Raw genomic sequence first — 26,082 nt, 5'->3', positions numbered from 1 at the left:
ATTTGGAAGACCTCCAAGGTGCTGAAAATAAACTCTTAGCAAAAGCTCTGTGAATAAACCCTTTTACATAAGCAGTCAAGATATTCCTTGAGGTTACCTCAGCTGCCTCAATTGTCATTATTTTCCAGAAATTTGTTTTCACTCATAAATTTTGGGAAGTCCAGTATTCTGCTGGATGAGTTGAAACTTGAAACCAATTGAGCAATCAGACTATATGAGGATGTGACCCTGGCTCTCCACAGGAATTAGGCATCAACAGCTCAACGTGCTTCAGTGACTGGAGTTGGCTTCCTAACATCCTCGACTGTTCCACAGTTTTTATCATCAACATTTTATTCCAAGTTAAAACTCACCCTCATTCCTCATCCCTGTGGATTAACTTTGAACTCCCATCCCTCAAATACAGCCTTGAGTTCTAGACAAGATGAAGCAGTTTATTATGGTTTATATTGCCTCAGGTTCTCAAAGGTAGCAAATCTCCAAATTAAGTTGTTTCAAGTTTTACATTTTCATTTCAAATGTGTTTGAGCTTAATTTTGAGTTAATATTGCAACAAATTTCATTGATTCCTGTTGTAAGTTTTATTTCGAAGCCAACGTATGTGTGCAGTGCAATCATTCATTTAATGTATGACTCAGAGATATTGGAATCTGTTGCTGGCAGCTTGAAGCTTGACAAAATAAACTGCAAAATCTGGACCAAAACACCATTCTTTGCCATATTGCCTGTGAAGGACGGTTCTGTTTAAGGGTCTGCATTCATGGCCATCAGACTACTGCACTGTTCGAGGTCTTGTCTTTGGATGAGATGATAGAGAAAAAAAACTTAACTACTCTCTTGAGTGGATATAAAAGGTTCCTTGGCACTATTTAATAGAAGAGGAGGCAGTACCTTGCTAGCCCGTTAATCAACATCATAAAATAGAGCAGTTTATTTGATCATCGTCACCTACAGAAATAACTAGGCATAATGTTCTTTAGCACTCTCTGAGATAGTGAAAGGCATCATATAAATGCAGCTTTTTATGTTTGCATATCTCAAGGAATTACTAAAGCTTTTGAGTTCAGATATTTTCCAAGAGAAAAGGCCTCATTTCAAAAGATTTAACAATTTGCATCCAAAGTGCCAAATTACCAGCTCCATTGACCTAGATCCCAGCAATCTGCTAACAGTTAAATTGGACATTGGTTCGTTCCAATAAAGTATAACTGGTTTCAGCTTAAGCACTGAGGTAATCTTTTTCTGAAAAAGGCAGTCTTCATAAACATACCTGGATTTCTTTAATTTTTTTCCATTCAGTCTTTCCAAATTCCTTTTCTGCTTCAAAAGCAAACCCAACCTTCATAATTCTCCTCCTGTAAGTAACAAAATACAATGAATAAGTTAGCAGTAGACAAAATGGTGAAGGGGAGATATTGCTAAAGACAGTACTTGTATTTTTCATTTGGGACTGTTGGAATAGAAATAATGTCTCTTTGGAGGTGCTCAACATTCTATACAAATTAAGTTTGCACAGATCCAGTTCTGACTCATGCCAGCATGGAAGTTTAAAAATATTCTTAACTTAGCCCTGCTGCTGTATTTGAATATGTCTGCAGGGATGTGGTGAAGTGCTGCATTGAAACAGTGGGGGCTCTTTGTCCAGGGTTTGAAGAGGTATCTACTATATTTTCTGCATCTAATGGTTTCTTCCTTGCATGGGAGTGTTCATGACTGATGTCTGAAGAAAACAAATATTCCACGTATGCACTACCATTAAAAGCCAGTCTAAAAAATATACAGACTTTATTAGAGCAATTGAACTGCTGGCACTTGAACTTGAGGATAGATGGCAATAGTGCTCACTTCTTATCCAGCTTTCCCTCATTTGATTACTAAGTTCAGAGACAGTATAAAATAAATGCACAAGAATAATTTTTACAGAATCTTTTGACTGATTTACATCATCTGCCCCCACCAATCATCTGAATGGATATGCAACACTTCACAATTGGTTAAAGTAACTGCTAAACCACTTGTGTTACTTGTATAAGATTATGAGAGGCATAGTCATAGTGTGGATAGTCGGAGTTTTTTTCCCAGGGCTGAAATGGCTAACACGAAAGGGCACAGGTTTAAGGTGTTTGGAAGTAGGTACAGAGGAGATGTCAGGGGTAAGTTTTTTACACAGAGAGTGGTGAGTGCGTGGAATGGGCTGCCGGTGGCAGTGGTGGAGGTAGAAGCGATGGGGTCTTTTAAGAGACTCCTGGAGGGCTACACGGAGCTTAGAAAAATAGAGGGCTATGGGTAAAGCCTAGGTAGTTCTAAGGTAGGGACATGTTCGGCACAGCTTTGTGGGCTGAAGAGAATGTATTGTGCTGTAGGTTTTATATGTTTCTAATTTTCTTCAAAATGCCTGCTGGGCCTGCTTTCTTCACCGTTGGACTATTAATCGGTCTCCTCTGCTCCATCTGCCAGAGCCAGACCTCACACGCTGGGATAGACAGATCCCCTACCTCACCAAGGGTCGAAGACCCGTCAGCTACCCTCACCTGGTTTGGCCCGTCATTTAGACGTCCTGGTCATCCACTGCAGCAGGAGAGGTCTCCAGCCATACCCGTTGTCCGTGCCACTGGATCCAGGTCTCTTCTGCCGAGAGAGTGGGATCGCCCTGTGCAACGGCCGTTCCACTTAAAATTCCATCACGCACAAGTTTCTGCTGTGCGATTCATCTCAGTCCAAACTCAACTTGTCAAGCCCTGTGGCGATGGGGGAGTAGCAAAGCAGCAGGTGGAGATGACCACCGGCAGATGTAGTCACAAACCTGCACGTAGGTCGCCTTTGGATCAATGGTCATTCGTCTCTGTACCCAGGACAGCAGAGATGTCCAGCAGCATCCAGGGCGACAGCCCTTTTCAGGAGAGTGCTGCCCACCCTCACATGAGGGAGGGGGTTAGAAAAGGTACCCTAAACATTGCCTGCCTCACAATATCTGGCTAGCAAACCGCGGCTGGCGGATAATCTCCTTAGTGGTCGACATGCATCAAGAAAAACAAATCAGAGAAAACTCATCTTTGGAGCCTGGAACGTCCGCATGTTGCTGGATAGAGACAAGGTGGCAAGGCCTGAAAGACAAACAGCACTCATACAAGCTGAATTTCGTTGTTATCGCATTGGCATCACTGCACTCAGTGAGACCAGGCTAGCAGATGAGGGTTCATTACAGGAAGCAGTGAGTGGATAGACGTTCCTTTGGAACGGGAAACCGCAGACTGACGACAGGATCCAGGGAGTAGGTTTTGCAGACAAAACTGCTCTGCTGAAGAACATCCCTACTCTACCCACTGGAATAAATGAATGTATCATGAAGTTCCGCTTTCCTCTCAGCAAGTCCCGGTATATCACCATTGTCAGTGTCTATGCACCAACTCTCGTGATTCCAGACGAAGGCAAGGAAAGTTTCTACGAGGACCTGGACCAGACTATTCGAACAACCCCCGCCGGTGACAAACTCATCATCTTGGGCGACTTCAACGCTAGGGTGGGGACAGACAGCAACAACTGGGACAGAGTCCTTGGGAGACATGGGGTGAGAAAATAAACAGTAACGGCCTGCTGCTTCTGATCAAGTGTGCTGGGCACAACCTGTGCATCACTAACACGATGTTCAGACTTGCAAACAGGTACAAAACAACCTGGATGCATCCCAGGTCCAAACTCTGGCACCTACTCGACTATGTCATAATACGCCAGCGTGATCTTCAGGACGTCACCATCACCCGGGTCATGCGAGGTGCTGAGTGTTGGACAGATCTCAGGCTGGTTCGGTCGGTCTTCAACCTGCACATAGCCCCTTTGCATCGTAACCAACCAAAGACTGTCGGAGTGGCATTCAACATCGGCAGACTGTAAGACCCAGGTCAAGTCCAATGTTTTCAAGATGTACTTAATGGCAATTTACTGCTTGTGGGAGCCTGTTCTGAAAAGTGGACACAGTTCAAAGATGTCATCACGCAGACTGCAACAACTGTACTCCGACTGAAAAACCGAGTGCATCAAGACTGGTTTGATGAAAACCATGAGACCATTTCAGCAGCCCTCCAGGCCAAGAAGAAGGCCTATGCAGACTGGCAGAGTGACCCGTCATCTGTCTCAAAGAAAGACAAGTTTAAACACCTGCAGTCCAAAATACAGGTGGAACTGCGAGAAATGCAGGACAAGGGGTAGCAGAAAAGGGCTGAGCAGGTGGAATGCCACATGGACATGCATGCCACCAGAGAGTTCTTCAGCGCCATAAAGTCAGTTTATGGTCCTTCTAAATCAGGATGCTCCCCCTTGCTGTCATCTGACGGGTCGAGCCTGATCGAAGACCAGGAAGGTCTGATAACCGCTGGGATGAACACATTTCCAAACTACTCACTAGGCTGTCCACAGTTGATCCTGTTGTCTTACAGCAGATCCCTCAGCAGCCAGACCTGCCGCCCCTCTACTGATGAGATCAAGAAAGCGATCTCACAGTTGAACTCAAATGAAGCAACAGGGTAGGATGGCATTCCTTCTGAGATCTACAAAGCATTAGGCCCAAAAGCCTTACAGGTATCCCAAGACATCCTGGAAGACATCTGGATCACAGAGGAGATGCCTGATGACTTCCGTGATGCCCTCATCATGGCTCTCTACAAAAACAAGGGAAGCAAATCAGACTGCGGAAGCTACAGGGGTATCTCACTGCTGTCCATCACAGGCAAGATTTTTGCCTGCATTCTCCTGAACAGACATGTCACTGTCTTGGAAAGGAACTTCCCAGAGATGCAGTGTGGCTTTTGACCAGAATGGAGAACAGTAGACATGATATTTGCCGTGAGTTAAGTCCAAGAGAAGTGCATCGAGCAGAACAAGCCTCTTTACTCTGTCTTCATTGACCTGACAAAGACATTTGAAACTGTAAACAAGGAGGCTCTCTGGATTATCCTGAGACGTTACGGATGCCCTAGGAAATTCGTGAAGATGATTCAGCTGTTTCACAATGGAATGACAGGACAGGTCCCTTGCAGTGGTGATACGTCAGCTGCATTTGCCATTTCCAATGGGGTGAAGCAGGGCTGTGTACTAGCCCCAGTCCTGTTTAATCTGTTCCTCACTTGCATGTTGTCACGTGCTGTCCAAGTCTGAAGGAGGGAGTGTACATCAGGTACCGATTGGTCGGCTCTCTCTTTGACCTTCGCCGCTTGAACGCTCGGACGAAGTGCCTCCAAACAGTCATTCAGGAAACCCTCTTTGCTGATGACTGTGCGCTCCTTGTGCACAAAGACAGTGATCTACAGTTGATGCTGAACAAATTCTCAGACGCTGCTACGCCCTTTGATGTGACTATCAGCCTGAACAAGACTGAGATACTTCACCAGCCCGTGCCAAACACCAACCCCATAGAACCAAAAATCACTGTTGACAACACCCAGCTGACAAATGTAAACAGCTTCAAACACTTGGGGAAGCACCATCTCGAGTGATGGGTCTCTGGACAAAGAAATTGACTCCAGGATCAGCAAGGCCAGCCAGGCTCTGGGGAGGTTGTGTACCAGAGTGCTCAATCAACACAACGTCCGCATCTCCACAAAGCTGAAAGTCTACAGCTCATCCCTTCTCTCCTATATGGATGTGAGACCTGGACTCTGTACTGACGACACATCAAACAACTGGAGAAATTTCACCTCTGCTCCATCCTTGGCATTCGTTGGCAAGACCGTGCCTCCAACCTGGAGGTCTTGGATTGCGCAGAGTCCACCAGCATTGAGCCCCTGAATACCAGAGCCCAGATGAGGTGGGTGGGACACATAATCAGAATGGACAACCACCATATGCCTCGTGAGCTGCTCTATGGTGAACTGGAGACCAGAAAGAGACCTGAAGGTCATCCACACAGATGCTACAAAGATGCCGTGAAGGAAACCCTACGCTACTGTGACATCCAGCCAATGGAACTAGAAGCCGACAGAACCCGCTGGCGAGCCCTGTGCTATGAAGCCTACACCAGTTTTGAAGACAAGTGCTGCCAAAAACTGATGGAAAACCATGAGCGGCATCACAGAACAGCAGCCACAATTATTACAACAACGGACTTCCAGTGCCCCCATTGTGCTAGACTCTGCACTTCCAGACTGGGACCGCAGAACCACCTCCGTGTTCACAGGTGAACTGCACAACAGCGTGTCTTCTTCAAATCTGAAGGACTGCCACTATGTTCTTCATTATAGAAAACACACTAAAATGGTCTCAAATTTTCAATGTGCAAACAACATTTTAAATCATCTTATTGTTTAATCAGCAAAAGTTATGCATCTGGAGGGAGATAGATTTGAGATTTTAATCCCTATAAATTCAGTTCAATACCACTTTTTTCAGTATTATGCAACCAAAAACCATTTTCTTTCTGAGAAACAGTGAGAGATTTCACCCCAGAAATATGACCAATTATTTCAGTGTGTGAAATAGCCTTGCACTAACATGATTTCCTTGTAAGCAAAAGCAGGCATTGCATAACCAAAAAGAAGATATTGCAGAAGCTGGAAACCAGAAGTAAAAATAGAAAATACTGGGAAAACCCAGGTCAGGCAGCATCAGTGGAGAGAAAAATTGCGATAATATCTCATATAGATAACCTTTCGTCATAGTGACCTGAAACATTCTATATAATGATAGAAAATATGTAAATCAGATGGGGTCCATTCAACCTACCTTGTCTGTGCTAATTGAGAAACAAGTACCCAAACTACTCCCCTCTTGCAGCACCAGGTCTGTTGCCCTGCAGGATATAGCCTCTCATATACAAAGCCAAGTACATTTTAAATGGTGAAACTCTCATTACACATGGCACCTGTAAATTTCTCCTAGCTCCCCTGTAATCTACCATTTCAGTCTATGTCCCATTAGTTTTTAATCCCTCTTTTTAAGGACACACATATTACTGAGTCGATTTATCACTGAATCAGAGTTTATCCTTGGTTCAGTCATATCATTTGTACATGAGTCATTGCAATGTAGTTTGAAGCTCTTTTCTGGAGACCTGAGGAGATAAGCCTGATGGTGTATTTAGTTCTTTCTTGCAGAAATTTATAAAAATTGATAAACAAGGTAAAAATCTACCAGCTGTAATAAGTAGTATATATTCATTTGCATGATAAATTCCAGTAGCACTGGCTTATGAGACCATTTTCTAATCTTGTGGGAATATCCAGCACACCGAGTAAAAAAATACAATTGTTTTGGCTGAGACCCCCTTATGAGAACTGGGAGAGAGAGAAAACAAGTTAGTTTACACTGACAGTTGATTCAGTTAGGTGGAGATAGTTCATCCAGTGACACGAGGAGACGTTGCCTTTTCTGCACTGCTTATTTGCTATAGTTTTGCAGATAAGGATCCAAATGTGCTTTCACTGGTAAAGCCTATGACGAACTAATAGTTGAGATTCCCAGTAACACACAATAAAGGCTGGAGGAACTCAGCAGGCCAGGGAGTCTCTTTGGAAAAGAGTACAGTTAATGTTTTGGGCCGAGACCCTTCGACAGGACTGGAGAAAGAAAGCTGAGGAGTAGATTTGAAAGGTGGGGGGAGGGGAGAGAGAAGCACCAGGTGGCAGGTGAAACCTGGATGGGGACGGATGAAGCAAAGAGCTAGGAAGTTTATTGGTGAAAGAGACAGAAGGCCATGGAAGAAAGAAAAAAGGGGGGAAACTAGCTCTATCCACCAGACAAGTGGGATCTCCCAGTGGCTATCCATTTTAATTCCACTTCCCATTCTGATATGTCCATCCATGGCCTCCTCCACTGTCAGGATAAGGCCAAACTTAGGTTGGAGGAACAATGCCTTATATTCTGTTTGGGTAGCCTCTAACCTGATGGCATGAACATCGATTTCTCAAATTTACAGTAATGCCCCCCTACTTCAACATTCCCCATCCCCTTTTCCTTTTCTTACCACATCTTCTTGCCTGTCCATCACCTCCTTCTGGTGCTCTTCCCCACCCCACTTTTTCTTTCTTCCAACATCTGCAGATATTCTCTTGTTTTTGATTTGACTCGACCCTGCCCATTTGATGGCAGTGGGGCACCTCAGGTACAACTATGTGGATCCATACATATTCCAATATGACATGGTTAGTGCTTCTAAGATGACTGATGTTATAACTTGGTATCCACATTCCTCTGGCATATGCATGCAACCCGCTGAGAAAAAAATCCTTTTGCACCTGAGAATGAAGTCGTCAGTCCTTCTGTTAAATGGAAGTCCATCAGTTTTGAATCTCACTTTATGGGGAAATGCCCTCACAGTCCTACCCTGAATAGCTTCTTCAAAATCTTACATGGTCCAAAGAGATCACTTCTCATATTCCTATTTGAACCATGCAATAAACCAACCATGAGTGTAGATTATTAGCTTGTCATATACAGGTTCTGGATCTGGAATTCAGAAGAATGAGGGGTGACCTCATTGAAACCTATCAAATGGTGAAAGGCCTTGACAGAGTGGATGTGGAAAGGATGTTTCCTATCATGGGAGAGTCTAAGACCAGAGGACACAGCCTCAGAATAGGCAGGCATCCTTTTAGAATGGAGATGAGGAGGAATTTCTTTAACCAGAGGGTAGTGAGTCTGTGGAATTCTTTGCCACAGGCAGCTGTGGAGGTCAAGTCTTTATGTATATTTAAGGCAGAGGTTGATAGATTCTTGACTGGTCAGGGCATGAAGGGATACAGGGAGAAGGCAGGAGATTGAGGCTGAGAGGAAAATTGGATCAGCCATGATGAAATGGTGGAACAGACTTGATGGGTCAAATGGCATAATTCTGCTCCTATATATTATGGTCTTATAGTTCCTCACAAAGGGAGATCTAAAACTAATTGGTGTGGATCCAACAGGAGGACTAAACAATTTATTCTTGGGTGTGAAAGCTGGGCTGAGTAAGGTTTCACATCTGGGCTGACTCTCAACACAGGAGACCCTCTGGGCTGTGTACTAAGTCCCCTCCTTTACTTCCTGTATACTCATGACTGTGTTGCCACCTACAGCTCCAATCTGCTAATTAAATTTTCTGATGACACTACATTGATTGGCCTAATCTCAAACAACAATAAGGTGGCCTACAGGGAGGAAGTCGTCTCTCTGACACAGTGGTGTCAAAAAAACAACCTCTCCCTCAGTGTCGCAAAAACAAAGTAGGTGTGGAATACAGGAGGAATGGAGATGGGCTAACCCCTATTGACATCAATGGTGAACAGCTTCAAGTTTCTTAGCATCCACATCACTGAGGATATCATGTGGTCTGTACATACAGACTGTGTGGTGAAAAAGGTCACAGTGGTGCCTCTGTCACCTCAGATAGCTGAGGAAGTTTGGTATAGGCCCCCAAATCCTAAGTATTTTCTACAGGGGCACAATTGAGAGCATTCTGACTGGCTGCACCACTGCCTGGTATGGAAACTGTACTTCCCTCAATCGCAGGACTCTGCAGAGAGTGGTGCGGACAGCCCAGCGCGTCTGCAGTTGTGAACTTCCCATGATTCAGGACATTTACAAGGACAGGTGTGTAAAAAGGGCCCAAAGGATCATTAGGGACCTGAGTCACCCCAACCACAAACTGTTCCAGCTGCTACCATCTGGGAATCAGTACTACAGCATAAAAGCCGGGACCAACAGGCTCCGGGACAGCTTCTTCCACCAGGCCATCAGAGTGATGAACTCACACTGATTTATGTGTATTCTGTTACATTGACTGTTCTATTTATTATAAGTTATTATAAATTACTATGATTGCACGTGGCACATTTAGATGGAGACATGATGTAAAGATTTTTACTCCTCATGTATGTGAAGGATGTAAAAAATAAAGTCAATTCAATTCAATGGAGTGTGCAAGCTAAAAAGTGAGAGATTGGACAACTGGACAGAGGTGATCCTGGCAATGGGCTGGCAGAGACAAGTTAGTTGGACTGTGACATCATATGGTATTTAGTTGGAATAGAATTCTAACCTTCATCGAATTTCCTTTATTATTATTATGATTATTATTATTATTATTATTATTGGAAAGGAGAAATGAAAATGGTGATGAATCAAACTTAAGAGCTCAGCCTTCTGACTAAAGCAGAATAAAATGCTGTGGATTGATAGAGTCAATATAAATATGCATTATATATGTTAGACTTAAATGATGCCATTTGGAGCCTAATCTATATGTATTGTTATATCAACAAAGAAAAGGCCATGTTTCATTTCCCGAAAAGCAATTGCAATTAAACAGTTAACACTTGTGGAATGTATCAGGCTGACCAGTTTAGGTTTCTTTAAAGAATGGATTCTTTGATCTATCAGCTTTTTGATGTCTTCAGCTGTTTCTATTTTCTTTGTTTCTTTCTATCATGAATGGCTCACTTCTTGCGAAACAGAACAGAACGTGTGTGTTTCATGATATTGCACCCTTCCATGAAGAACTCCAATGTGAAATGGAAAGAATCAGTTTGCAAAACCACATTAAAAGCAATCAGAAGACCCATCTCATCCATTGTTAGTTTACATTTACTTCATAACAAATGAGTGTGAGGATATGCAAACTATATCCAAATTAATTTCTCTTTTCAGTCTCCTACCTAAGTATGGGTGTATTTATTTTCAATAGAGTAAATACAGTGAAGGTTCACTAGGTTTGCTCCAGGATGGTGTTTGTGCTTTACGAGGAATTATTACACACACCTGGCATGTTCTGTCTTGAGCTTAGAAAAAGAAGTGATATCACTGCAATGTATAAAGTTATTCTAGGCCATGAAAGGGTGGTTGTGGAATTGATGTGTCCCTGACTTTGTAGTCACATTTTCAGAATAAAGGACTGGGGTGAGTAGAAACATCTTCTCCCTGAGAGTGCTCAGTCTTTGGAATCCTTTATCCAACTAGACTGTAGTGGCTCAATCACTGAACTGATGGAATCACTGATTGGTTTTTGGGTCTTAATGGGAGTTGGGGATGTGGATCAGTGCTGAGGTAAAGGATCAACCATGGCAATTCAAGTCTGAAGGACCAACTGAACTACTCCCTTTTCATATATTCCTATCCTTATCTTTCATGTCCTACGGTATAGAATTTCAGCTACAGAACTATGTAACACCAAAGGTAGCCATTGGCGCTCAGTCTGGTGAAGGAGTTAACATCATTTTGCTGCTTTTTCTCATTGGTGATACAATTGGGAAAGACAAAGCCAAACTAATCCATTGGAATACATGATGTTCATACAGGATGCCATAACATTTGCTATTTTTAAAAGGACAAGTAAATACAAGGCATTTGGTGTCCATTGGGATCTTTGTTAATAAGAGGTTTCAGTGAATGCTGAAAGGATCCAGGTCGTCACAGCAACAGCAGAGAACCATAACCACTGGCCCTCTGCTGCAACTAACCAGCATCACATACTTTCAACACTGAGACCATAAGATCACAAAACACAGGAGCAGAATTAAGCCACTTAGTCCATTGAGTGCCCTTCACCATTCCATCATGGCCAAAATATTATCCCTTTGAAACCTAATCTCTTGCCTTCTCCCTGTTACTTTTGATACCCTTACTAACCAAAAACCTAACCTCTGCTTTAAGTATATTCAATGACTTGGCCTCCACAGCAGTCCATGGCAATAAATTCCACAGCTTCACCACTCTCTGACTAAAGAAATTCCTCCTCATCTCTGTTCTCAATGGACATCCCTCTATTCTGAGGCTGTGCCCTCTAGTCTAGACTCACTCACTATGGGAAACATCCTCTCCACATCTATGCTGTTCAGGCCTTTCAATATTCAATACATTGAAATGAGACCCTCCCCCTCCCCTCATTCTTCTAAACTCCAGTAGTTACAGGCCCAGAGCCACCAAATGCAACTCATACGTTAACCCTTTCATTCCTAAAATCATTCTCGTGAACCTCCTCTGGATCTTCTCCAATGCCAGAACATCTTTCTTTTTTGTAATTTATTTTTTTATTGAAGTTATTCAAACTAACATTTCCATAAGATGTATTTCAGACATTGTACATATGTATCATATAATCACATACGTCACAAAATCTCCACAAAGTAGTTATCTGGGGTATACACTTATAGAAATGAGTGGAAAGAGAAAAACAATCAAAAGGAAAGAACTATGTACAAGTAGGGAGTGATACTTTTTTTTTAAACAGATTCATTGATTTGTGAGAATAAAATCAGGCCTATGAGGCATTATGTAGTTAAACCATTTTTCCCAGTATGAATCAAATTGTTCCACCTGATGATTAACAGATGCTGTTATCTTCTCGATTTTGTAAATGTCCATTGTAATTTCCATCCATGTATTTAAAGTTGGGCTCTCCTGTGATAACCATTTCCTAGTTTTTACCAGCCACCAGCAGTATATTCATTAAATATTTATCTCTTTTCAACCATTCTTGAGGTATATATCCAAAATATATGGTCTTACTCTCCAAGGGTATTTCACATTTAAAGATGTCTTGTAGGGCATTGTGTATCCCCCTCCAATAATTTGTGATAACAGGGCAGTCCCAAAATATATGATAATGATTTGTATTTTGATTTCCACAATTTCTTCAGCAAACAGTGAGGTTTCTATCATAATGGGATTTCTGAGAGGGTGTAATAAAATATCTTATCAAGTTTTTCCATCCAGACTCCCTCCATTTCTGTGAATTGGTACACTTCCATTGATATCTCCATATTGTTGTCATTCTTTTTCAGATATAATTATCCCTCCTACCTTCTCCCATTTTGTTTTAATGTATGAAGTCCAATGTGTTTTAAGATTTGACAACCCATTATACATGCTTGAAATGATTCTACTACCATTATCTGAATTATATGCTTTTCTAAAGAGCTCTATCAAGCATGTATTTACCTTGGTTACATTTTTAAGCATCTTATTAACATATTGTCACATCTGTAAATACCGATAAAAATCTTGTTTTTCTAATAAGTGTTTCTCTTTAAGCATTTCAAAACTGAACAGTGTTCCTTCTTTCATTATGTTGCAAAGAACTGTTATTCCTTTAGCTGTCCAGTCCTTAAATCTAGCATCTAATTTATTTGGTGGAAAATCCGAGTCAGATGCACACCATTTAAGAATTGCAGTATCTCCCTCTAGATTATATTCTTTTATAGTAGTTTTCCATATTTTAAGAGTCAATTTCACCCATGGGTTATCAATAGTATTTATGTACCTTTGCAGGTTGTTATCAGCCAAAATTGCTCGTATGGGGATGGGAAGTACCTACTCCTCAATGTTTTTCCATTGAGCGTCATATGATGGGTTGCACCAACATATCACAGCTCTCAGCTGTGCTGCAGAATAATAATCTCTAAGAGAAGGTAGGCCCCATCCCCACTTTTCCTTTGCTAATTGCAAAGTTTTGAGACGAACTCTAAGCCTTTTACCCTGCCAAATATACCTTGATAGCATCTTGTTCCATTCATTGAATTGATTTTGATTAATCTGTATTGGTAGGGTCTGAAAGAGATATAACAGTCTAAGCAGTATATTCATTTAACTGATCACAATACTCCAAGTGCTGTATGGCCAATGATTATAAAGACTCAGCATCATATCCCTGCTCTTATATTCTAGTCCACTTGAAATGAATGCTAACATTGCATTTGCCTTCCTCACCACTGACTCAACCTGCAAGTTCACTGTTAAGAAATCCTGCAAGAGGACATCCAAGTCCCTTTGCATCTCTGATTTTTGAATTTTCTGCCCATTTAGAAAATAGTCTATGCCTTTATTCTTTCTACCAAAGTGCATGACTATACACTTCCAGACACTATATTCCATCTGCCACTTCTTTTCCATTCTCCCAATCTGTCCAAGTCCTTCTGCAGACTCCCTACTTCCTCAACACTATCTGCCCCTCCACCTATTGTTCACAAACTTGGCCACAATTCCATCATCCAAATCATTGACATGAAAAGAAGTGGTCCCAATACCGATCACTGTACAACACCACTTGTCACCAGCAGCCAACCAGAATAGGCCCCTTTTTTCTGACACTTTGCCTCCTGCCAATTAGTCAACCCTCTATCCATGCTTGTATCTTTCCTGTAATACTATGGGGTCTTATCTTGTTAAGCAGCCATGTGTGTGGTACCTTCTCAAAAGCCTTCTGAAAATCCAAGTAAACAACGTCCTCTAACTCTCTTTTGTTTACCTTGCCTGATATTTCCTCAAGGAATTCCAACAGATTTGTCAGGGAAGCTTTTCCATTGAGGAAGCCATGCTGACTTTGAAAAATCATTATTAATGCTTCCACAATCTCTTCAATCTCAGTTTTTTTTTAATATTTTCTCTCCACTTGGAAAGTAGTCAACCCTTTCAGCCACCTCTTTCAGAACCCTGGGGTGTACACCATCTGATCCAAGTGACTTACCTACCTTCAGGCCTTTCAGTTTCCCAAGAACCTTCTCCCTAGTAATGGTAACTTCATACACTTCATCCCCCTGATACCTGGAACTTCCACCATACTACAAGTGTCTTCCACAGTGAAACATTAAATCATGGACTCCAACATCTTCCCAACAATTGAGGTCAGGTGAACTTTCCAATAATTTCTATTCCTCTGTTTCCCTCCCTTCTTAAATAGTGGAGTGTCATTCGTAATTTTTCAGTCCTCCGGAACCATTCCAGAATATACCGGCTTTTGAAAGATCTTTACTAATGCCTCCACAATCTGTTCAGCTAACTCTTTCAGAAATCTGGGGTGTAGTCCATCTGATCCAGGTGACTTATCAGCGTCATTTTCTAGAGGTCCGATATCCACTCTTACCTCTCTTTTACTCTTTATATATCTGAAAAACCCTTTGGTATTCTATTTGATATTATTGAGATGAGCATGTACACTAAAAACAGAATACTGCAGTGCTACATTGATTTTTTTCCTGACTTATGGAAGTGAATACTGGACCATTTCCCCAGCAATGGAAAAGCGACTAGAAGCTGCTGAATTATGGCTCTACAGGAGAATGTTAAAAATATCATGGACCACACACATCAGAAGTTCTCAGAAGAGTCCAAGCAGTTAGATCACTCATACCAACAATAAGAGAAAGGCAACTCAGATTCCTAGGACACATCATGCAGAAAGATGAACTAGAAACACTAATACTCTCTGGAAAGATCGAGGGGAGCAAACCTAGAGGAAGACCTCAGCTTATGTACATCAAAAGCCTAGCCAGGTGGCTACACATCAAGGAAATGGAGGTCATCCAAAGCAGTTTTTATGGAAATGAACAGTCAACGTTTCAGGACAAGCCCTCACTTCAGGACCAGGAGAAGGGGGAATACGCTAGAATAAAAAGGTGGGAGGAGGGGAAGGAGGACTAGCCAAAAGATGATAGGTGAAGCTAGGTGGGTGGGAAAAATAGCGGGCTAGAGAAGAAGGAATCCGATAGGAGTGGAGAGTGAACCATGAGAGAAAGGGAAGGAGGGGAAATGGGAGAAGATGATAAGCAGGTGAAGAGAAGAGCTGAGAGGCCATAGTAGGGAATAGAAGAAGAAGAAAAGGAGAGTGAAATTTTTCAGGAATAAGAAATTGATATTCATGCCATCAAGTTGGAAGCTACTCAGGTGTTGCTTCTCCATCCTGAGAGAAGCCTCATCGTGGCACAAGAAGAGGCTATGGACCGGCACGTCCGAGCGAAAATGGGGACAGAAATTAGAATGTTTGGCCATGGGGACATTCCGCTTTTGATGGATGCAGTGGAGGTGTTCAACGAAGCAGTCCCCCAGTTTACAGCAGCTCTCACCACTGTAGAGGAGGCCGCATCAGGAGCACCAGACACAATAGACGACCCCAACAGAATTGCAGGTGAAGTGTTGCCTCACCTGGAAGGACTGTTTGGGGCACTGAATGGAGATAAGGGAGAAGGTAAATGAGCAGGTGTAGCATTTCGGTCGCATGTAGGTGTATGTACCAAGAGGGAGATTAGTGTGGAGGGACGAATGGAAAAGTGAATCACAGAGGGAACAATCCCTGTGGAAAGTCAAGAGTGAGGATAAGAGGTAAGTATATGTTTGGTGGTAGTATCTCCTGATGATAGCAGATGTAGTGGAGTATGATGTGTTGGATGTGAAGGCTCATATGATGGTAGGTAAGGACAAGAGAACTCTATCATTGTTAAGGTGGCAGGAAGATGAGCTGAGTGTGGATATTTGGGAAATGGAGGAGGTGTGGGTGAGAGCAGCATCAATGGTGAAGGGAAGGAAACCCTGCTATTTGAAGAAAGAGAACATCTGTGATACCCTGGAAAGGAAATCCTCATCCTGGCAACAGATGCAGCAGAGATAAAGGAACTGAGAAAAGGGAATGGCATTTTTACAGGAGACGGTGGGAAGACATAAAGTCAAGATAGCTGTGGGAATTGTTAGGTTTATAAAATATATCAGTAGACTGTTTGTCTCCAAAGATGGAGACAGATGGATTGAGAAAGGGGAGAGAGGTGTCAGAAATGCACTTTGAATTTAAGGGCAGGGTGGAAATTAGAGGCAAAGTTGATGAACTTGATGAGCTCAGTACTGGTGCATGAAGCAGGACTAATGCAGTCTTCAATGTAGTAGAGAAAGAGCTGGGGAGCATTACCATGGAATATTTGGAATATGGACATCAGTGGACATGAATGTAGCCCTCAAAGAGGCAAACATAGCTGAGGTCCATACAGGTGCCCATGGCTACTAACTGAGTATGGAGAAAATGGGAGGAACCAAAGGAGAATTTGTTGAGGGTGAGCGCCAGTTTTGCCAGATGGAGGAGGGTGGTGGTGGAGGGGAACTGGCTGGGTCTGTTGTTGAGTAAGAAGTGGAGTGCTTTAAAGCTTTCTTGAAGGGGGGCTAGAAGTGTATAGGGATTGGACATTCAAAAGAGGCAGTCAGGGCCAGGAAATTGTAAGTTGTTGAGGAGATCATTATTATTTTATATTTATATTATAAATGGAGGTTCTTATGACATGTTATAACATGGCAGAAGATGCTGCATTGAAAGGATGGCTTCAAGAGGGAGATGACCCATACTGTTGACAGTGAGGGAGAAGGGAAATGACATTTCATGTGATGGGATGGTTTGGGATGGTACAGTTCAGGTGGAGAAAGATCAGGAGAACAGAAATTTAAATGAAAAGAAGGAATCGGGTGACCAACAGTTGAAGATTTTGGTGGGGGGTTGAATTAAGGGAGACAGGATTATATATATTAAGGCCAGCATTTGAGGGACAGTAGATTTGGTACAATGCTATTGAGTAGTTCATTTGTGTGGCAGACCCAGTCTGGGTTTGTCCTAAGTATATTGTGGTGTTCTGGGAATGCCCAGCAAGGAGATACCCTGTGACATCACAGTTGAAGGGAGCATTGTGCAAGGAATGTTGTAAACCCATTAACCCATAATGGAGCAGGCGGTGTCTCCTCCTCAAAGTAAAATAAATTAACTCAGAAAAAGTCATGATTATATTTCCTTCTGGAATAATCTGATGTGTGGTTATATGACACAGAGAAGAAAACAAGCCCAATGCAATGGAGGTTTAATTTTTAATTCTTTTTTAACTGAACCCACTCAAAGAGCAAAGAGCTGGTGATATAGCTGTGATGGCATGTACAACAGAGTGAAGCTCATGAAAAAGGCTTGTACTACCGTAGCTGAAAAAATGGCAAATCACTTCACGTGTAAAATATTCTGCCAGCGATAACTCCTTTGAAATAAATCTATATTAACCATCTCTGTGGGAGTGAATGCATTGACTATTAATGGTAAAGGTACTGCCTAGATTACTGCAAACATAAAATTAGATTTCCACTAATTCATACCAGTTTGTATTCAATGACAAATATTTTAGCCTTGATGTGGAGAATGCATGACCTACATCATCAAAATCATCCTAGATCTTGATTGCAGATGCCATTCGATTTGTTTCATGTTGAAAACTGCAGCTGCTCTCCACTGATAAGACCAAACAATGCAGAGTCTTATGCCCATTCAGTAGCTCAAATAGAAAGGTTGTGTTTCTGATCGGTCGATAGCATTCAACAATTCACAACTGTGCATCTGAATATACCTGGTGATATTTGTTAGTTCTTGTTCTGTTATGCCCTGCTACGTATTTGGCTTGTTATTTATTTCTCCTCCAGTCACTGACTTTGGAAAATTGCTTTGAGATTAGGCATTGTATTTTCCATTCCACCATATAATTTTTACATGTTTTTCATTCTTATTCACACTATCTTGATTTTTTTCTTCTCCACCCTGTTTCTCCATTCCCTTCAGGCACCTGATGCACCAACTGACGTATCTGACGTACCAGCAAAAGCTGTTCAATAATGTGAAAGGCTTTGTATTTCAGAGGAGGATAAACTGTGATTGCAACTTGACTTTCCATTGAACTTAAAAGATTCATGGTATTACTTCATAGCAGAGCAAGCAATTTCTCCCTGATGAAAATCAAACAAACCTTGTTGTTTCATCAGTCCTGATAAAGGATCTTGACCTGAAACTTTGACTATTTACTCTTTTCCATGCTGTCTGGCCTGCTGAGTTCCTCCAGCATTTTGTGTGTGCTGTTTTGATTTCCAACATCTGCAGATTTTCTCATGTTTATGAAACCTTGTTGGTACCGCAAAACTGAAATGAAAACTGAAGTATGTGTGAAGCAGCGCAAGGATCAGCCAGCATCAATGGAAAGAGAAACAGGGTGGAAAGAGAGAAAACAAATTAGTTTCACTGGCAGAGAATGTGAAAGTTGACAAAGGTAATATCTCTGATAGAGTGAGACCAAATGACAGTTAAACAGTTAGATTATGCTTCTTTGCTTGTTTTGTGCATTGTTAACACCAGAGCTGTGGGACTTGCCAGCAGGCCAGGCTGTATTCTCAGAAAGAGCAAAGCTGACAGAAGGATAAATTGACTGAAATGGCCAGTGCTGATACATAGAGCAAGAGTAAGTTATCTTAAATTTCCCAATTCAATATTGAGTCTGGAAGATTGAAAGTTGCCAGATGTAAGATGAGATGTCTATCAAGCCTGCTTTGGCCATGTTGTAACAGTTCAAGAGTGGTATCACAAAATTGCTGTTGAATTATATCACTGCATTACATCAGTAAACATCAAAAAGAATATGTTATTAGTTGCAAAGCACTTCCTGAGTTTGGAAATGGTGGTATGTAAATGAAAAACCCTCCTGTTTTAAGTGGTGATATTACTCCTAATAACAAAACCTACAACTAGGGCCAATGAAAGGAAATTTCTTCACTGCAAGCATGCTGAATCTTTGGAATTCTCTGCCCCTAAAAGCTACAGAGACTTACTTAATAGTTGGGGACAAAGCAGAGGTCGATAGCTTCCCTGACATTAAAGGGATATGTGACTGGACAGTGAAATGTTATTTAAAGTAGAATGGATGGATCAGGTTTGAGGTCCTAATGAATTGACTCAACTGCATGTTATGATGTCTGAAACATTTCTAATTATTATTGTACAATTTTAAATTTGGATTCTTATGTACAAATTATATTGAAAATGTCAGCCTAGGATTTTCTCAACTGAGCAGAAGAACCTCACAAGACCAGTTGCAGAGTTCTGGTGTGTTTAAGTAACCACTTTCAGCTAAGAAGCCACTTCTTTCTCTGCGGTTAGTAATATATAATTTAAATGTAATTTTAAATGCAATAGCTTCTTATAATTAAATTTACATGCAATAAAATTAACTTAAACTCCATTTGTAGCCTCCCACATATGAATGTTGTCATGGCTATGCAAAGCTTCCTGCGTGGGGATGTACAATATTGTTTATTGGAAGGATTACTCTGGATAATGAGGAATGATGAGGTCTATACTTGTCACATAACATAGAAACATAGAAAACCTACAGCACAATACAAGCCCTTCAGCCCACAAAGCTGTGCCGAACATGTCCTTACCTTAGAAATTACTAGGGTTACCCATAGCCCTCTATTTTCCTAAGTTCCATATACCTATCCAGGAGTCTCTTAAAAGACCCTATCGTATCTGCCTCCATCACCGTCATTGGCAGCCCATTCCACACACTCACCACTCTCTGCGTAAAAAACGTAACCCCTGGCATCTCCTCTGTACCTACTTCCAAGCACCTTAAAACTATGCCCTCTCATGTTAGCCATTTCAGCCCTGGGATAAAGCCTCTGACTATCCACACGATTAATGCCTCTCATCATCTTATACACCTATAGAACATTTTAAGGAAGCCTACATGATGATGATACTGAGGTGTACAATTGATTTCAGGTTCCAAAAAGGAAAGTGCACTTGTCAGGTTATTTAAAAAATTTTATTTAGAGATGCAGCATGATAATTGCCGACATTCTATTAGTTATTAGATTTTTAGATTAGTTTTTGCATAATAAATTTTCTTTTTTTTCTTTTTTCCTTTTTATTTTTTCTTTTTATTTTATATTATGATACACCTAGGTTTGCCTTGTTTATTTGTATATTGTATCTTTTACGATGTGGGAGTACTCATTTATACTGTAATCATTGTTTTTGTAATCTTTTATAGTTAGTTGAAATATGTACGTTTGTAATCCCATTATCTATGTACCAATTTTATTTTGTTGTTATTAATAATGATAATAAAAAGATGGAAAAAGAAAGATAATCACCCACGTCAACCAATTGCACCCATGTGACCAATCCACACGTCTTGAGAATGTGGGAGGAAGGTGTTGAGTCATTGTGGATAGAGCTAAGGAACTACAAGGGTAAAAAGACCCTAATGGGAATTGTATACAGACCCACAAACAGTAGTCAGGATGTGGTCTACAAGTTACAACAGGATACAGAAAATACGTGCCAAAAGGGCAATGTTACAGTAGTCATGGGGGATTTCAATATGCAGGTAGATTGGGAAAATCAGGTTGGTGCTGGATTTCAAACAGGGAATTTCTAGAGTACCTACAAGATGGCTTTTTAGAGCAGCTTGTGGTTGATCCCACTATGGGGATCAGCTATTCTGGATTGGGTGTTGTGCAATGAATCAGAATTGATTAAACAGCTTAAGGTAAAAGAGCCCTCAGGGGCAAGTGATCACAGTATGACTGAATTCACCCTGAAGTCAGATGTATCAGTATTACAGTGGAGTAAAGGGAATTATAGAGGCATGAGAGAGGAGTTGGCCAATACTGAATCAGAATCAGAATCAGGTTTATTATCACTGGCATGTGATGTGAAATTTGTTAACTTAGCAGCAGCAGTTCAATGAAATACATAATCTAGCAGAGAAAGAAAAAAATAATAAATAAAATAAAACATGATAAAACATGATAATAAATAAATAAATCAATTACATATATTGAATAGATTAAAACTGTGCAAAAACAGAAATACTGTATATTAAAAAAGTGAGGTAGTGTCCAAAGCTTCAAAGTCCATTTAGGAATCAGATGGCAGAGGGGAAGATTGGAAAAGAGCACGAGTGGGGATGATGGCAGATCAGCAATGGCTGGAATTTCTGAAAGCAATTTGGAAGGCACAGGAGATATATATATCCCAAAGAGGCAGAAATATTCTAAGGGCAAGATGTCACACCTATGGTTAACAAGAGAAGTGAAAGCCAACATAAAAGCCAAAGAGAGTGCATATAATATAGAGTATATTAGTGTGAAGTTAGAGGTTTGTGAAGCTTTTAAAAACCACCAGAAGACAACTAATAAAGTGATTAAGGTAAAGGTGGAATATGAAAGTAAGCTAGCCAATAATATTAAAGATGATAACAAAAGTTTCTTCAGATACATAAAGTGTAAAAAAGAGGCGAGTGGATATCAGACCTCTGGAAAATGATGCTGGAGAGAGAGAGTAATGGGAGACAAGGAAATGGCAGATGAACTGACTAAGTATTTTGCATCAGTCTTCACTGTGGAAGACACTATCAGTATGGTGGAAGTTCCAGGTGTCAGGGATCATGAAGTGTGTGAAGTTATCATTACTAGGGAGAAGGTTCTTGGGAAACTGAAAGGTCTGAATGTAGATAAGTCACCTGGACCAGATGGTGTACACCACAGGGTTCTGAAAGAGGTGGCTGAAGAGATTGTGGAAGCATTAATAATGATCTTTCCAGAATCACTGGATTCTGGAATGGTTCTGAAAGAATGGAAAATTGCAAATGTTACTCCACTCTTGAAGAAGGGAGAGACACAGAAAAAAAATAAGTTATAAGCCAGTTAGTCTGATCTCAGTGGATGGAAAAATGTTGGAATTGATTGTTAAGGATGTGGTTTTGGGTTATTTGGAGGCACATGATAAAATAGGCCATAGTCAGCATGGTTGCCTCAAAGGAAAGTCTTGCCTGACAAATCTGTTGGAATTCTTTGAAGAAGTAACAATCAGGAGAGACAAAGGAGTATCTGTTGATGTTGTGTACTTAGATTTTCAGAAGGTGTTTGACAAGGTGCCACTCATGAGACTGCTTAACAAGCTATGAGCCCGTGGTATATTACAGGAAAGATTCTAGCATAGAAAAAGCATTGACTGATTGGCAGGAGGCAAAGAGTGGGAATAAAGGGAGCCTTTTCTGGTTGGCTGCTAGTGAATAGTGGTGTTCCACAGGGGTCTGTGTTGGGACTGCTTCTTTTCACATTATATGTTGATGATTTGGATGATGGAATTGATGGCTTTGTTGCAAAGTTTGCAGATGATATGAAGATAGGTGGAAGGGTAGGCAGTTGTGAGTGAGTTGTGAGGCTACAGAAGTGCGTATACAGATTAGGAGCATGGGCAAAGAAGTGGCAGTTGGAATACAATGTCCATAAGACATGCCAGGAAGTGTATGTTCATGCGCTTTGGTAGAAGAAATGAAAGGGTTGACTACTTTCCAAGTGGAGAGAAAATATTTTTAAAAAACTGAGGTGCAAAGGGACTTGGGAGTTATTGTGCAGGATTCCCTAAATGTTCATTTGCAGGTTAAGTCTGTGGTATGGAAGGCAAATACAATGTTAGCATTCATTGCAAGAGGACTAGAATATAAAAGCAAGGATGTAATGTTGAGACTTTATAAAGCTCTGGCGAGTCCTCACTTGGAGTTTTGTGGGCAGTTTTGGGCCCCTTATCTTAGAAAAGACATTCTAAAACTGGAGAGGGTTCAAAGGAAGTTCATGAAAATGATTCCAGGATTGAATGGCTTATCATATGAGTAGCGTTTGGTGGCTTTGACCTGTATTCTATTCACTGGAATTCAGAAGAATGAGAGGTGACCTCATTGAAACCTATTGATTGATGAAATGCGTTGATAGAGTGGATGTGGAGAGAATGTTTCCTATGGTGGGAGAGTCTAAGAACAGAGGACACAGCATCAGAATAGAGGTGAATTCAATTAGAACGAAGACTATGAAGAATTTCAAAGAGAGAATCTGCAGATGCATGAACCTGAAACGTTGACTGTACTTTTTTCCACAGATGCTGCCTGTCCTGCTGAGCTTCTTCCGCATTTTGTGTGTGTTGATGAGTTACAAGAAGTTGTCATTTTGAATGTAGTAAAATGTCTGACAGTATTTCATACAATGAGTGCTGACGAGTAAAATAATTGATAATGAACCAAACAAAGAATTAAAATGATTTGGAGGAAGGCAGGTTCATCCATGGTATAAGGCTGGAGAGTGGCGGGTGGGGGGAAGGAAGGAATCTGTGCCAATAAGAAATTGGAACACAAGTATACGAATTAGGAATTTGATACTTTCCAAGGTCAGATGACACTGTAGGCCACTGAGCTAAGTGTTTGAGACTTGGTGTAATCAGCACAATCCTGATTTAGAGATGCTGGAAAGCAAATAGGTCCTGGAAACCTGTCACACCTTGTCCTGTCTTCCCTCCCTGTGTTGCCTTGTGCATTCACACTCACTGACTACACAGGAAGAATGGCTTTGTGGACTCCAGGACTTTGAGTCAGGGGAGAAGAAGTAAGTAATAAAATGAGTGAGTCAGTGGTGAAGGATGCAGGTGTGGTTCATGGATCGTGGTGGATCCTGGAGAATAGAAATGAAGCAGCTGTTCTTTAGAGTGAGCTAGCTCATTATAGGTCCTAAGACTCAGCTGGTCAGAGAAGGAACATGGTTCATGGCAAAGAAACATCCTTTCCACAATCTCCATCAGCACAGGTTCACCACAATGCTGTGTGCTAAGCTTCTTACTGTACTCACTTTATACTAATGACTCTGTGGCTAAGCACTCAGTGTCAGCAAGACCAAGGAACTGATTATTAACTTCAGGAGGAGGAAACCAGAGGACCATGAGCCAGTCCTCATCGGGGAATCAGAGATGCAGAGGATCAGAAACTTTAAATTCCTTGTTGTTATCGTTTCAGAGGACCTGTCCTGGGCCCAGCACATAAGTGCAATTATGAAGAGAGCATGTCAGCACCTCCAGTTCCTTAGGAGTTTGCAAAGATTTGGCATGACATCTAAAACTTTAACAAAATTCTATAGATGTGTGGTGGAGAGTATATTGACTGGCTGTATCACAGCCTGGTATGGAAACACCAATGCCCTTGAATGGAAAATCCTACAAAAAATAGTGAATATGGCTCAGTCCATCACAGGTAAAGCCCTCCCCACCATTGAGCATATCTACACGGAGCATTGTTGCAGGAAAGCAGCATCAGGGATCCCCACCACTGAGGACATGATATCTTCTCAATGCTGCCATCAGGATTAAGGTACAGGAGCCTCAGGACTCACATTACCATGTTCAGGAACAGTTATTACCCCTCAACGATCAGGCTTTTGAATTAAAGGAGATAACTTCACTCAACTTCACTTGCCCCATCATTGAAATGTTCCTACAACCTTTGGACTCACTTTCAAGGTTCAGGAGCAGTTATTGTTATTATTTCTTTCTTTTTGTATTTGCACAGTTTGTTGTCTTTTGCACACTGGTTGAATGCCCAAGTTCAAATCAAATCAAATCAAGTCAAGTTTAATTATCACTCAAACCATACATAAATACAGCCGAATGAGACCTGTGGCCAAAGTGCAAAAACATAAACATGCATTCAAAATAGCAGGAGAGGTGAAAAAGAACATAGTCACGCAAGAAAATATGTTAATGTGGTTGGAGCGGTCTTTTATTGATTCTATTATGGATATTACTCCATTAGAGATACATTGATTATGCTGGAAAAAAAATAATTTCAGGGTTCTGTATGGTAACACATATATACTTTGATCATAAATTTACTTTGAACTTTTACTGATATATTTTAACAATTTAGAATTACACGCAGGATAAGATTGGAGGTGAGGGCAATGAGCTGAATTTCTGGAGCAGGGAAATTGGTCAGATAGTGCCCAGGACAGAACTGAGGGTCTGAGAGCCTTTGCTCTGGACAGAAAAAATGATGTTCTGCACTACAAAGTGTTAAATCTGCAGTCTTCTTCATTTCCCCCCAGGCCTAAGTTGCACAGGCAGTCAGTCAGTCTGTGCTGAGTGAAACACTTCGCAGGAAATGTCTTATATGAAATAGATGACTGTTGATCCACCTAATATTGATGAATGCAGCCTTCTGATACGCTTGATTCTTTGAAAAAGTAATGTATTATATTAGTGACTGGTACGTATGTAATGAAAGGGTAGTACATTTCGTTAATGCCTGCTTGTGTATAGAGCCTCATTTCAGTTTCTGAAGTCTTGCACCATTTCATCTGGCAACCATTAATGAGAGACTGTGAATATCAAAATTCAGTGTATGGGGAGCAGTAAAAGCTTGGGTTAGTCACTTGTTTTCAAATCCCAAGACATGTCTGAACCTTGTGTGGAAGAAAGGAGCTGCTTGTGCAGCCTTTTAGAATTCTCATTCAACTGTGACCACTGAACTTCTGAAACTATTGCACAGGGATCTCTTGAACATCTCCAGCTGCCCTTCAGCTGCCTCCTTCACATTCTAGGCTCTGACATAAACTACTTTTAAACAACAGCTCTGACATGCTGTAATGACTGCTGCAAATCTAATCCACCAAAGACCATAAGTAGTTGGTGCTGCGTTAAACTGCTCAGTAAAGTGGAAGGTGTGCGAAAAGTCAAAA

This window comes from Hypanus sabinus, chromosome X1 (assembly GCF_030144855.1).
Source record: "Hypanus sabinus isolate sHypSab1 chromosome X1, sHypSab1.hap1, whole genome shotgun sequence".
Taxonomy (NCBI): Eukaryota; Metazoa; Chordata; class Chondrichthyes; order Myliobatiformes; family Dasyatidae; genus Hypanus; species Hypanus sabinus.
The sequence above is the reverse complement of the archived record's forward strand: the minus strand, read 5'-3'. Positions refer to the sequence as shown.